We start from the raw sequence: 15,546 nt of genomic DNA, 5'->3' as shown, positions 1-15,546 counted from the left end.
TTGAATGACGAACATGTATCTCTCTGAAGAGCTAATGAAGGCAATGTTTACAACGCACACTTATTTATTGATGCTTCCCTTCCCTGAGCCCTCCATGTGCCATGGAGTCAGTGTGCATTAATGGCACTGAAAGGCAGAGAACCTTCCAACTGCGAGTTGCAGCAGTCACCGTGTCAGTGGAAACAATGAATCACAGGCGTTCAACCTGGGATGCGTTGTGGCAGCACCTTACATGTGTCACCGACGTGTCATGTGACATGGCTGTTGCCATGGTGAGGCTCCATGTTCAGGAAATGTGTTAAGTCTTGTAGGAGGCACCCAGCCATCCCCCAAGTTACCCATGCCCATGAGTGTATTCTGAAATCTTCCTACTGCCGATAACATTGTGATTGGCTGCCTCTCTGGGAGTCTTGTGGGAAGAAGAGGAGGGGGAGAAAGTCATTTGGGAAAAGCCAAGAGCAAAAGAAGTATTCCATCCTCAGTGTCTGTGTATGTAGGCTCCAGCCCATTCAGAATAGCAGTATCTTTAAAAATAATTTGACAGTTTTGATAGAATAAACGTAGACCTGTCCCACAAAGCAAGCTAATTTTTCTGTTACTTGTATCCTTCTCATGCATTAAAATAGATAAAGCAAAAGACACCCAAAATGACACAATTTCTTAAGCAGGTTAGAAAACTATATGGATTAAGGATATATGGATGAATAATTCTGATCACGCTAACCAAAAAATCCTTGAGTTTTTATTATGAGCTTCCAACTTGACCCTGACACTGCTTTTGTAGTCTGAAAATAGGAATAAAACTCAACAGACTCATAGTCATGAGAATCAAATCACCTACTGCAACTAGAGGACTGAGTGGAGTCGCTGGCACATAGGAGGCCCACACTAAGCTGCTCCTGCAGCCGCTACAACCGTCACACAGCCACCGGGCTCAGAACAAAGGGAAGCCTATACTGACTCACAAGGAAAAACTTGCGATTCTTGAGCATTAATTTCTTTACCTGCCAGCTTCCCATGTCTGGGATTTAAGAGGCAAATTAAGAAAAGTCAAAATGTCTCCAAATGATAAAGACATTTTTGTGGAAAAGAGGCTCTTTTAGGTGAATTTCACATAAATGTAGACACATAACAAAAAGTACACCTCTGTGGCTATTGCTGCTTTGAAAAAAACACAGATGCTACAGGACACTTAAAACCAAATGAGAGAGGAACAGCAGAAGAAGCAAAGGATTTTAGCCAGAAGACTAAAAAAGGATCTGTTAACTATCTGAAGATATTTGATGGATTGTCACGTAGAAGAAATGGGTTTTGCAGAATTTCAAAGCACCAAAAGATTAAGTGGGGTGCCTGTGAGTGGCAGATTTTAGTCCAGTGGAAGAAAGAACTTCCTAGTCCTAAATGCTGGTCAATAATAAAAAGGGCTACCTGAAGGATAGAAGTTTACCACCCCAGAGTTACTCAAATAGGCTGGATGTTCATGTAGAACCAATATGGCCTCAAAGATGTGGGGCATGCATGTGGACAGCAATCGGCTTTTTACTATTTCTGTGAACACTAAAAGTCTAGGAGTCTCTGTATGTATAATGATGTATATCACTGATGTGCACAGATACACATAAAAATCCACACTGCAGAAACACTCCAGAAAGACAATGGCAAATTTGCTATAATGATCTCAAGCCACATATTTTATTTAAGAATACTTTAGTGTTGATAGCTAACTAAATTATTCCCTGAAAATCACTACACGCCAGCTCTTCGAACAACTTATGTGTATTGACTCATCTAACCCACAATAATTTATGAGTTATGATAGATACTACTAATATTCACATTTTAAAGATCAGGAAACTGAGGCCCAGAGTAATGTAACTTACCCATGTATATACTGATAACAAGTGACAGAGCCAGGATTCAAATCTGCCTAATATCTGGTGTTCTTAATTGCCATGTTCAGCTCTTTATTATACATTAAAGGTTCTAGGTCTTGGTTCTGGATCCTGGAATACATTTCTTTTTCACTTAACAACAGCAGCAAAAACAAAAAAGAGAAACTAACTCTATTTGCAAGGCTTTCAACATAATTCTACCTTTGTTGTATTCTCTCTCTCACTTTCTCCCTTTTTTAAAAATTACATTTACGTAAAAACATTTGCTTCTTAGAGGTACATCGTCCTTTCCAGATGTTTATTCCCCAACTAAAACACTGATACTTTGGTTCATAAGTGATGGCTTGCTAAAAACCAGAAACCCATTCCCTTTCACATCCCAGTAAGTTGAATCATGATATGTGAGAAAGAACTAGTCCTCTAAATCATACTCCTAGGCCTTTCTTGAAAAATATCCACGTTCATGTCTCTTCTCTGGTCCCACATTTTCTCTGACTCGATGCTGTGTTTGTTATACCCTGGCCTCCGTGCTATGAAAAAGGCCCACGGAACGAACCTACTCTTCCTCACAATTTGCCTAGCCTTGACTCGCCAACCTGTCTACAAGGAAAAAGATTAAAATCTTTCACAGAAAAAAAAAAAAAAGAAAAAAAAATCTTTCACAGAAAGGGGAGAGGGGACTCAATATGAGGCAACCTCTCTCTAGAATGCTCACACTTTTTTAAATTTTTAAAAAATTTTAATGAAATATAGCTGATTTACAATGTTGTGTTAGCTCCAGGTATATAAGAAAGTGATTCAATTATACACACACACACACACACACACACACACACACACACACATATACCAGTGTGTAAAATATGTATATGTGTGTTTGTATGAGAAAGGAGTACATCAAGGCTATGTATTGTCACCCTGCTTATTTAACTTATATGCAGAGTACATCATGCAAAATGCCAGGCTGCATAAAGCTCAAGCTGGAATCAAGACTGTCGGGAGAAATATCAATAACCTCAGATATGCAGATGACACCACCCTAATGGCAGTAAGTGAACAGGAACTAAAGAGCCTCTTGATGAAGGTAAAAGAGGACAGTGAAAAAGCTGGCTTAAAACTGAACACTCAAAAGCTAAGATCATGGCATCCAGTCCCATCACTTCATGGCAAACAAATCAGGAAATAATGGAAATAGTAAACAAACTTTACTTTCTTGTGCTCCAAAAATCACAGTGGACTCTGACTGCAGCCATGAAATTAAAAGACATTTGCTCCTTGGAAGAAAAGCTGACAAACCTAGACAACATATTTAAAAGCAGAGACATCACTTTGCAGACAAAAGTCTGTATAGTCAAAGCTATGGTTTTTCCAGTAGTCATGTACAGATGTGCGAGCTGGACCATAAAGAAGGCTGAGCAATGAAGAATTGATGCTTTTGAACTGGAGAAGACTCTTGAGAGTCCCTTGCACTGAAAGGAGATCAAACCAAGTCAATCGTAAAGGAAATCAACCCTGAATATTCATTGGAAGGACTGATGCTGAAGCTGAAGCTCCAATACTTTGGCCACCTGATGCAAAGAGCTGACTCACTGGAAAAGACCCTGATGCTGAGAAAAATTGAGGGCAGTGGAAGGGGACAAAAGAGGCTGAGATGATAGGGGGTGTGTGTGTGTGTGTGTGTGTGTGTGTGTGTGTGTGTGTGTGTGTGTGTGTGTGTGTGTGTGTGTGTGTGTAGATGATAGGGGGTGTGTGTGTGTGTGTGTGTGTGTGTGTGTGTGTGTGTGTGTGTGTGTGTGTGTGTGTGTGTGTGTGTGTGTGTGTGTGTGTGTGTGTAAAAAAACTTCTGCTTTAATCACTCAGAGTGGTTGTGTGTGTGTGTGTGTGTGTGTGTGTGTGTGTGTAAAAAAACTTCTGCTTTAATCACTCAGAGTGGTTGTGTGTGTGTGTGTGTGTGTGTGTGTGTGTGTGTGTGTGTGTGTGTGTGTGTGTAAAAAAACTTCTGCTTTAATCACTCAGAGTGGTTGTGTGTGTGTGTGTGTGTGTGTGTGTGTGTGAAAAAAAACTTCTGCTTTAATCACTCAGAGTGGTTGTGTGTGTGTGTGTGTGTGTGTGTGTGTGTGTAAAAAAACTTCTGCTTTAATCACTCAGAGTGTTGGTGTGAAAAAAAACTTCTGCTTTAATCACTCAGAGTGTTGGTGTGCCCAAGAACCACTTTTAAGTAATTCTTATATTTTTCCTTAAAGCTCTCAATTTTATTAAATGCTGCATTTAAGCAATAATGAGAAACCAAATGATGGGCTAATAGTATTTTGCTACCTATTTCATATTTTATATACATATATGTGTGTGTGTATACAAATACCTAACTCAAGTTCTAAAAAATGTCCATTTGTAACTGTAAAACATTTCATCCTAATTCCACTGGTGAGATGCACAACACACACCAGAACACACTGTATTGAAGAGAACACAGACCTTACAGACCAGTTTCAGATCCATTTATTTTCTGTGACTTGTTTTCCCTTTCACGTCATCTTTTACCCTCTGCCTCATTTTTACTTCAGGCTCACCTTTCTCTTGTTTTAAATAAAGGAAAGGGAGGAGGAACCCTCACTAAATTTCACTCTAAATCAATAAACAGTCCAATCACACAGAACAAGCCTACCTCAAGATGAGATGTGAAGAAAACATGATGACATTATTATTTCATCAGAAACTGGAGAGCAAATGATCAGGCACAAGAAAAGAGACGGAACTACAACAAAGGACTGCGCCCTTAACGTTGCTTCAGGCTGCAAAAGATGCAGAAAACCACAGGCCCCAGGGCCAAATGGAACCCTACACTCATGAGCTAAGAATAGTTGTTACATTCTTAAAGGGCTGGGAAAAAATTAAACTACTGCTACTGTTTAGTGATCTATGGATATTATAAGAAGTTCAAAGGTCTGTAAATAAATTTTAGTGGAAACACAGTCACGGCCATTCACATATGAATCACATATCAGTTCAGTCCCTCAGTCGTGTCCAACTCTTTGCGACCCCACAGACTGCAGCACGCCAGGCTTCCCTGTCCATCACCAACTCCCTGAGCTTGCTCAAACTCATGTCCATGGAGTCGGTGATCCCATCCAACCATCTCATCGTCTTTTGTCCCCTTCTCCTCCTGCCCTCAATCTTTGCCAGCACCAGGGTCTTTTCCAGTGAGTCAGCTCTTCAAATCAGGTGGCCAAAGTACTGGAGTTTCAGCTTCAGCATCAGTTCTTCCACTGAATATTCAGGGTTGATTTCCTTTAGGAATGACTTGGTTTGATCTCCTTGCAGTCCAAGGCACTCTCAAGGGTCTTCTCCAACACCACGATTCAAGAGCATCAATTCTTCGGCCCTCAGCTTTCTTTATGGTCCAACTCTCATATCCACACATGACCACTGGAAAAATCATAGCTTTGACTAGATGAACCTTTGTCGTCTAGTCACCTACGGCTGCTTGCATACAACACAGCAAGTGGTTGCAACAGACCACGTAGCCTGCAAAGCCCAAAATATTTCCTCTCTGGATCAGAAAGTTTGTTGATCCCTGTTATCTATCAACAGAGAAGTTAAATGACTCTTTTACCAGCACACACATACAGAAGCAGATTTTTTTTTAATTATAAAACTTTCCCAAAAACACATTAGAAAGAAGAGCAAAAGGAATCTCCATGTAGTCAGCACCAAAATCAGATAAAAAGTTCTTCCTTTTTATCACGAGGCATTGCCTGGAAGCACAGATACCGATCGGCACCGGCGGGCCTCATGTTCACTCACCCATCCTGAGTTTCAGCTCCCCTAATCCCTCCTTCAATTCTGATGACTATTCACCATCATAAGAGAAAACTATCCTGATATCTTTTTAAAGCAGCAACATTATTAACAATTAAAAAGCTGCCATCACACATGCACAATAACTTTCTTGTATTTTAATATGCATATCCATAGTCTGATTATAACAGCCTGGAGAGATTGACAGGAAATGACTGAGTGTAATGGCTCCAGAGGAGACACTACATTGATCAGTAAATAATACACGTTTTTTGAAACTGTCTAACTGCATATTTACACTTGTCAACTCTTATACACTTTGGTGACAGAATTCTTTTTCAGATACATACATAAAAAACTCTAACACTGATTTTTAAAGTGTTTTTAATAATTACCCTAAAAAACGCTTCTAGGATATGTAAGGTTTAAATTACATCCACCAAAGAATGCCACCTGGAGCATTAATTGCTACATCCTTAAGATTTCCAATTATGTCGGGGTATTTGTAAATGTCTCAAAAAGGTTAAAATACCATTTCAGGGAATGCGTACCTAGCGCTTCCTAGGTGCCAAGCACAGTACTAAGGACTTTTCACAGAAAACAAGGTAGATGCTACCTACCATTGTCCACATTTTGCAGAGGAGGAAACTCAAGCTTGGAGAGCAGCCTTGATGTGGCCAAAGTAACCGTCCCAGTGAAGCCTGGGGGCTAGGACTTGAGTTTATCTACTCTAGTTCAGAGACCAAGCTCTAGTCCTATACCTGGGTGTGAGTCTGGAAATCTATATTTAACACAATTCAGGTAGCCCCTGAATCACATGCTGAAGAACAGGCTCCAAGGACTTGGAAGCAGAACAGAAGAAAGTCCAATGGGCCCTGGTGCCGTCCCCTCTGCACCTTTTCAAACACTGCCCACAGAAGGGTTAGAGAGAAACTCTGTAACTGGTGTTTATCACAGCCCCTGGCATGTCACATATGCTCGGCTATGACAGCTACTCAACCACTGTCATTTTTTATAGGTTAGTCAGGGAATGCTTGTATGTCAGGTAAAGTTATTTTATCTATATTGTCCAGAAAATTACTTCAACTCTTGGCTGATTAGGTTAGCATCTCCTTGCCCTAAGACTCCGTATCAATTCAATTACACCAGCAGCTGAAGGCTGCCCAAGGTGGTACGGAGGACAAAGGAGTAGAAACCCGGTTCTACCCAGTGACTGGTTTACCGACACCAGGCTAGATAATAAGCCAGATTAGCCCCTCACTGATGCCCCTCCTCCCAACACACACACCTTGTTTGATCATAAGGTGGTAGAATATACAAGCAAGTAGAGAAAATAGTACCACGAACTCCCATATACCCAGCACCCAGATTCCAGACGATCAAGATTCTGCTGCATTTTTTCTTTTTTGAAAATGTGCAAAGGAAATGGCAAAGTAACATAGCATCTCACCCTTACACAGTCCAATATGCCACACTAAAACATATGGGAAGAAAAATTCCCTTAATAACAACTGAATGCACAAGTTGTAAGAAAAACTCCACAGAGCATACCTGAAACTAGCCTCCTGGCCCCTGCAGCTCAAACACAGGGATCTACACACACGTGACAAAGTGGCGGGCCTGACCTTGCCACTGCCTGGCTCTAGCCCTGGGCACAAAAGCCAAATAGCCCAGGTTTTCCCTTTCTTCACATGTTCTCTGGAGCCCTGAGCCTGCTGGCCCTATGTCTGGTCATGTTGTATCAAAGGAGAAAACTCATCTATGTGGATGTTAGGGATTCCATGAGCCATCATCACCTAGAGCATCTTTATTTTACAAGAGGACCTGAAAGAAGCATGCAACACTAAGCCCAACTACATGTATCTGGAAGATTTTAGATTTAGAGGAAAAGGCCAGTAAAGTAAGGAATATTTTTGAAAAAAAAAAATTGGAAGAAGTTATTCCCTTTTTTATCACTGTCCTATAAAAATCCTGTGTGTAGATTAAGCTGCATGAGTTGGATTTAAATGAGTTGGATTCCACTTCTTCCTAAAGACAACTAGAAGCTATGAAATCTCCCCTGCCTAAATCAAATAAAAGGCACTTAGAGAACCATGGAATCAAAGGTAAGGATGTTGCATGCCTTCCTGGCTAAGACACAGGCTTTGAAACTGGCCCACCTTCAGGGAAACCCCACTTGTAAAACTAGCTCTGTGATCTTGAATAGTCACTTAGACACTGAGCTTCTGTCTTTTCAACAATAAAACCAGAATAACAATATCAAGTATACAGAGACACTATTAGGATGATATGAAGTACTTTATGTGATATCCAAACCACTACAGGCAAAATAAATGCTCAATAACTGGCTACTATAATTATTTGGTACAAGTAATTATGGGTACAATTATTACTAAAACCTCACAGAATATGAGGAGGGATGAAAAAGATTTCATCTCATGAGCCTCTTCCAGTCAACTGGTTGGGGCTATATAGAATAAACAATGTATAACAGAGAATCCAAGAGCCACCACCAGATCAGACCATAATAGGGCTCACAGATTTTGGCATCCTTGACAAAAGCCAATCATGTTATCCTACAAATGTGGCTCAACAGGTTACCAACCCACATGCTAACTCTCAACCATTTTCCAGAACTCTAGTTACCATGACTAAACAATCAAATAATACGTTGAAACAAAACTGAAATGGAAGTTAACTAAATGGTACATAGATATGCTAATTGCTCATTTTTCTTTTAAGGAGGAGTTAAAAGGATGTCAATTCTCCACAGGGTAGGGCAGCAGCCTGAACATAAGCTGAATGGAAATTTCCTTCTCTTAACCTCTGTGATTTAACTTGAACCAAGTGAAGAGAAAACCTACTATTTTCAAAAACAACATGCCATGTAGTTGAAGTTGTTCCTAGAATTTTACATCACAAAAGATATCATTTGAAATATAATAGCTGAATGCCTTCCTCCCTGGTATAGCTTGCTTTAGTGTATCGATAAAAACCAAGATTAATATGCAAAAGGAAATTGCAAGATACTTGTTTGGCCCCGGTCAGCACCTGGCATGTGTATATGCCCCTCCCTTTAAGAAAGAAACGGCACTTGAACAGGGAAAGTCTAGGTTGAGTTTTCACCCCACCACTTCCGTGCTGTGTCTGAGCCTGAGTTAATGCCCAGGTAACAAGAGGGTAACAGACTCTCTTATCTTTTCCAAAGTTTTAGAAATTGAAAAAAAAAAAAAAAAAACAACTAGAAAACTATAATGCTTCAGACACACAACACCAAGACCAGTTAAAAGGTACAAAATAAACTGCCTACCAAACCATATACACATGGTGCACACATATCAAAATCCAGGTGTCACCCAACCAGAAAACTGCCAGAATTGTGCAAAATTTTCTCAAAATTGCCTTGTGTGACAGATATTGGGTAAGTATACTATACTCAAAGACAAATCACTTGCCTGACATGACTGTGAGCACATTCATGTAAATGCTGAATTTGCAAGCTTAGCTCCAAGGTTTTAAATGGAGTAATTTCTCAGGCCACACCCACGCTGAGCGGAGAAGAGAATATGATCAATTAGTGATGTCTGCCAGGAGCACAGGAACCAGAAGAGATGAAGGAATTACGAGATCGAAAGTGTGTCCAAAATGTTTGTCACTTTTGATTTAGGCAAAGGGCTGGATGCTTTGTGCGGATGTCAGAAGAACAAAAGCCTGCCCACTACATTAAAAGTTTACAGTGAATTTGTATGTCCAGAGAAATGTGTGTATAATCCCATAAGGGGCTTAGAGAAAAAATGGAAAGTATCTGCAATATAAATGCAGATTACCTTTATTACAAAATTGGATCATATTCTCATTCCTAGACTAATTTCCTATATCATAAAACCTATATTCAATTTTATAAATAGCATACACCAAGAATCATAAATTCAGTTAATACAGAAATTTAACTTTTTTTTAAATAAAAGTGAGAAAAGGCTGTTTTAGAGCAAGTATCTGAAAGGACAGAAAGGGTTCTTTCTTTGAAGATATGTTTTTCCCTCTGACTCTAACTCCTTGGGGACATAACTAGAGAAGAAATAAATTTCACAGCTAATATATATGAAGTAACATGTTTAATATTATTCAATGAATTTATACCTACCTACACCATATAAATTTATCTCACATAAACTGTCACCTCAGAGAGAATTCATTAAAACAATGTTATAGCTTCTGAATTAAATGCAACCTTCTAATTGGAATTTAATCTTACAATAGTAGTTGGTGGATTTTCTTTTTTAATTGACAAATGGAATAATTCATTAGTTTGTCTTACAGTTCTGTCTTAAGAATTTAAAAGTAAAAGTGACACAAGGACTGGCTGGCCATGCTGTGAGCTATTGGGGGGCTTGGGGTGGCGGGTAGTGGGGCTTCTTTCACCGTCATCAGAACTCCTCCCGCTGCTTTTGGGCAGGAAAGGATGGACACTCTTCCGCTCACCATCCTGCATTACCTGGTTACTAATATATTCCATTACCTCCAAGTAAATGTCATGTTAATTTCTGATCTTCATCAAGCCAGACAATGGTTTCCCCCTTGGCCCCTAGCCAATTAGCTATGTGGAAAATATTCAGCCAATTACATTACTTGCATTAGGTTAGAGACTGGAGAGAAAGGCAAAATAAACACTTCAAAAAAACTTCTGAGATAAAATGTAAGTTGACACTGTCTTCACATGCTGGAGTCCAAGTTATACAGTTTGATAGGCAGCTGCCAGCACTCATAACTGCTTATTAAATCTAGGCTCTCTTTATGGCGTGAGTGAAGATCTGTATTTTTACCAATATTAGGTTCACTGTGTTATGAAAGAGACCAAAATACTTAAGATCATTCGCCCCAGCTTATGAAACATATTACGTAGTTTATTCAATTGTTAAAATTACTTTTCAAAGTCAAAATTTCAGGGACTGGAAGTTTCAGCACAGCCAGTGGCTTGGCCCACTGACCAGCTTCCTGCACAAGGCAGCTCAGAGGAGGAGCGCACCGACCAGCTTTCCTGGCCCCAGATGCCTGCCATCTGTCCTCACCTCCTCCTAGAAGCTGCACCACCACCACACCCCACCTCAGAACCAATGACAAAATCCACATTCTTGAGCTTTAAAAAATTCCAGAAACTTCCAGCCACAAAGCAGTCCACTATCAAGCCTCAAACGACATCAATTATTTTCCCTGTTTTTAACCTCTTTCTAGTAGGTCAAAAGCTACAAATTTGGTAAGAGATCCAAAGAGAAACTATGGACAAGTAAGCAAAAATAACTGGTGACAAAATAACGCTGCATGATATTTATGCCCTTATCTCAGATCCACCAGCGAGGGACAGTTTATTGGTAGGGAGAGTGCAAGGCTACGAGACAGATGGACAGCCAGCATATCTGCCATCTACAGTCAACTCTTCTCAGGAAAACTCTATGCAAATCCAGACTATTAATAACACTGTGGCTAACTGCCTATTAAACATGCAGCAGACTTACCTGCTCCTCACTCTTAAGAGTCTCGTGATGTGCATCAGATAGGTACCAATAACAACTAAAGCTTCACACCAAGGAAGCAGGAGTCAGCTCTGATCCCCTGCTGGCAAGGGATGGCATTAAAGAATCTCATCACAAAGAGACCTCTTCAAGTGCCCAGCCTTTCTCTCTCTGGATCCTGACCCTAAGCTAATTTATTACACAAGCATGGTTATCACCAATACAAATTGAGTACATTACCCAACTCCCTGTTTTCTGAACATAAAATTCTGCCATACTCATCTAGTTGTTCAAACCTTTTCTCATGTGGTGACACTTCCATGCACTGGAGTAAGGAATCTGTTGTTCTAGTTGCCTATTCCTGTGACCAGGACCTTGTTCTATCATGAGGTCACTTATCAGGAAACTTTTCACTCAGAACTAGAGATGATTTCATGCCTAAAGACTCCAAATTATCAGCTGTAACAATTAACTGGTGCTTCTTTTGGCTATTCAATTAATTGTTCTAAAAGTTCTAAAAGTCAAAAGAATGAATACATTTTTGAATGTATGACTATGAATACATTTTTGACAACAGAAGGATTAACTAGCTGTCAGCTATGCAGTGCATCACAGGCCAGGTTACTGCATCATGGAGGAAGAAAATTAGTCCTTTAAACAAATCTTGAAGGTGTGCTTTGAGGCTAAACAAGGATAGAGAATCAAACATACCTCAGCTCATCAGATTTCAGGGATCATCACTTTCTACTAAAAATATAGTGAAGGCAAATTGATCACAATCTGATAAATATGAAGCAAATTCCTTCTTTAGAAAAAAACTGATATGTGTCTGGGCCTATTATCAATACAAGAAGATATCATTTTCATTATAGTTCTTTAAACTGGTTTTTCAAATAGAAGGCCTTACCCAAATGAAATTAATGAACAAAATGAGCCTAGTCTTCAATAAATCCATTCATGTAGTTTTCTTCAATTTCATACATTAATTTATGATAGTGAGATTGAGTTAGACTCTCTTAATACTGAAGACAGAGATGATAGGTAACCTCAAACCTGAGTTTATTGCTAATTCAATACCTTCACAATTCCAACCACTTCTATGAATTCTCATGTTTACATGAGACAGACCCAGGCTTGCTTCTCAACTCTACCTGAATCCCCAAAGATACAGTTTTTTATAATGCCTGCTAGCTGCTCACTGGTCTACGGACCACTTATAAAAGTCTATCACAGCTTCTCAGCAATGGAAAACCTCAGAAGAGCTTCATAGGAGAAGGAACCACAGGACTTGACCAGGACCATCCCACAAGATCATCACAGCACCCTAACAGATCTAAAATTCCATGACTCCATTAACCATTTCTTTTCATGGTGTACATCCTTGCCTTATGTGTTATTGATTTCTCCTTGCTTTATTACTTGCCAGTGAAAGAATACTATAACAGGAAGAGACATGACTCTGTCTTTCCTCTACCTCCAGCTCCAGCAGAATGAAATGTGATAAGGAATCAGATGCCAAAGGAGCCTAAGCGAGGTGAAGTTTAAAGCCCATGGGCTCTTTGAGGATCACTTGGTCTCTGACACTTGGGGGCTGGCTACTTCACCAGTGCTCTTTTAATCTACGAAATGGGAAGGATTTGTCAAAATGACCTCTAACCGTAAAATCTTTAAAAATATGGCCCAAAGCAGCTGAATGCAAAACAACAGCTTAAAGAGACACATATCAGCAAAGGAGGTTTACAAAACTGCAGAGCTTGGATGTCACACTCTATAATTGAGATAAGCTAGAGAGAATCACTGATGATTAAAAAAAAAAACCTGGCTCTGACCAAGCCCAGGGACATAGGCAACTCAATTAGACTTTCTGGGCTGCAGACACTCCACCTGTAAAATAAGAGGACTTTAACAGACATCTTCCAGGGCCTTATTAGCAATGACAAATACGACACTTTAACCAACCTGCTTTATTTTAAATATAGTAAATTAAAACAGAGACTAACTTGTCCCATGTCAGCTAGCTATTAGGTCTTCCAATTTTTAATACAGTGCTCTTTCTACTTCACTGTACTTACCTCCATTAAATAGAATCTGTTTCAAATATAGCTCCACTAAGACAGACAAGGTGAATTTATACCAATGGTTCTTATTATTAAATGCCATTCACTACAAAATTGAAACCAAGAGATTTCCCATAAAGTTGACCTCATTTTAAGACAAAGCTACCATTGAATGATGTCAGAGTTTTTACCCAGAACAACTAGCCTCAACCAATTCCTGTCTCTGATAAAGGCAAGTCACTACTGTTCCTTCATTACTACAGGGTAGCCAGCAAGTTCTGAGGAACGTGACAGATGCCATCAAATATGGAAAACACATGTAACAGAAAAAGATCATCAAACCTCTCCTAACACCCTCCCCTAAAAATTACAATGAGTAATCTGATGAGAACTATGATAGGAAAAAATGCTCATAAGTCTACCTGCAAATCTGTTGAGTCCAAAATTCCCAACCCTTTCGCTTTCTCAAGAACCCCAATCATGTAGAAGTCTTGGGATGGGACCTTCTCAATGAACAAATCAGACTTAAATTCCCCTCCCACCACTCAAAATGAGGTCATTATGGTCTTATTTCATGGTAGCTCATTTTATCAGCAAACTGTAATATTAGAGACAAAAAAATGCAATTACTCTTTCAACTGCGCATGTAGCTCCTAATTTCGATAGTCTGTCCTTCAGAGTATGCTTAAAAGAATCACACAAGCAAAAAAAGTTCTCCTGTGTCCTACTATGCCTTTTAGAAATCCTCAGATCAGTGTACAAGTTACCCCAAAAGGTTCCACCAGAAAACAGTGACAGTGTCTGCTCTTTCTCAGTGAGTCTCATCTTCAGCATAGCTGTGCTGATGAACTTGGGAGTTTTTTCAGTTTCCTGCATCAGGCAGGACCCCTTCAGCCCACGTTTGGCCTTGTGAATTTTCAGACGAATAATCTTAAGTGTTCACTCACCCTTTCGACCAGCAGGCATCACATCCATCCATTCATTGTTGACAGCAAATGTGAGAAGGTATTGAAGCCTTCACCATTGCCCAAAATGCTTCGTTTGGAAACTGGAATTGTCAGCAAAAGCTCCTGGGACACTGCAATACAAAAATATTTTTTTACACATAACTAAGATGTAACTTCTAAAACCACCACTTCCTTAAACTTGAAAACAGTGCTATAGACATAGAACCTAGAGGTAGGGGAAAACACCTTTCAAATGAGGTATGTCGATATATCAAGTGTGATGCTGTAAAATATAAACCGGAAATAATGTTTTGAAAGATACAGATACCAATTACTTCAACACATACACTGAGAGGTTGTTGTTTATTACAGACTTTGTGCCAAATATTTTACATATGTTGGCGTAACAAAAATAGCATTTTTGTCCAATTATAAAGTGCTCAGTAACAATAAACTGTTTTCAAATCTGACATGGATAAATATACTGATTCATATTAAGTAAGTCTCTTGGCTAGAAGATAAAAACATGTAAAAATAAAAATTGTTTCAAAAATAATAATAAACATAAAAACTAGGAAGAGAGGCTAACTATAAATCATTTTCCTCCAAAATAATTCTACAAATATTTATGAATTACATATAAGGAGCAAGAGATGTTTCCTGGAGATAGTTCCATCAAGATAAAACAGATCATGCAATGTGCAAATGACCAAGAAGAGAAGCCTGAATTCTGGACCCAGCATTGTTATCAACCATGTGGCTCCAGGAAAGTCATTTAATACCTCAGGATCCCAGCCCTTTCATCTGCAAGGTCAGGTCACTAACTGATGCTTTTCATGTCCCTTCTACCTCATAGCATCTTGGTGTTTTTGGATAAAGCCTATTATGTCAAATAATCTAAACTATTAGCTTCTCCTCCAAGCTTCCAGATTAAAAAAGAAGGTTTTTACCACGAATCTTCCATCAACAGCAAAACTGGGCAGCAGGCAGAGGATTTTGCACATGTAAAGAAGAATTCTCACCTTGGCACTAGTGGTAAATCTTGGTATACCTGCACCCTTTGCAGCCGGCAACACCCACTGGGTGCCCACGGAAGGCTTCCATTCCTCTCCCAAAACTACAGCTCCAGCTCCTATGGAAATGTGCCTGCATGTGTTATAGATGAGTGTTTCTCAAATTTCAGTATACATAAGAATAACTAGAAGACCTTTCTAAATACAGATTCCTGGGCCATTCCCAGAGACACTGGTTCAGTGTCTCTGGAATTGGACCAGAGATTCTGTATTTCTACCAAAGTACCAGGGAACTGGATACTGCCAATCACAGACCACAGTTTATCTCA

The 15,546-nt window shown here is 39.5% G+C and overlaps 1 protein-coding gene across 10 annotated transcripts in view; it reads right to left on the bottom strand.

Annotated features, from left to right (window-relative positions):
- FOXP1 (forkhead box P1) overlaps positions 1-15,546 on the bottom strand; it is a 613,036-nt gene that overhangs the window by 505,318 nt on the left and 92,172 nt on the right. For all 10 annotated transcript variants that reach the window (XR_010662980.1, XM_065933291.1, XM_065933292.1 and 7 more), the window contains one exon: positions 14,205-14,335. The gene's annotated coding sequence lies outside the window, so the exon portion shown is untranslated. The remainder of the gene's footprint in view (positions 1-14,204; positions 14,336-15,546) is intronic.

Source organism: Muntiacus reevesi, chromosome 4 (genome assembly GCF_963930625.1).
Source record: "Muntiacus reevesi chromosome 4, mMunRee1.1, whole genome shotgun sequence".
Classification (NCBI taxonomy): domain Eukaryota; kingdom Metazoa; phylum Chordata; class Mammalia; order Artiodactyla; family Cervidae; genus Muntiacus; species Muntiacus reevesi.
The sequence above is the reverse complement of the archived record's forward strand: the minus strand, read 5'-3'. Positions and strand labels throughout refer to the sequence as shown.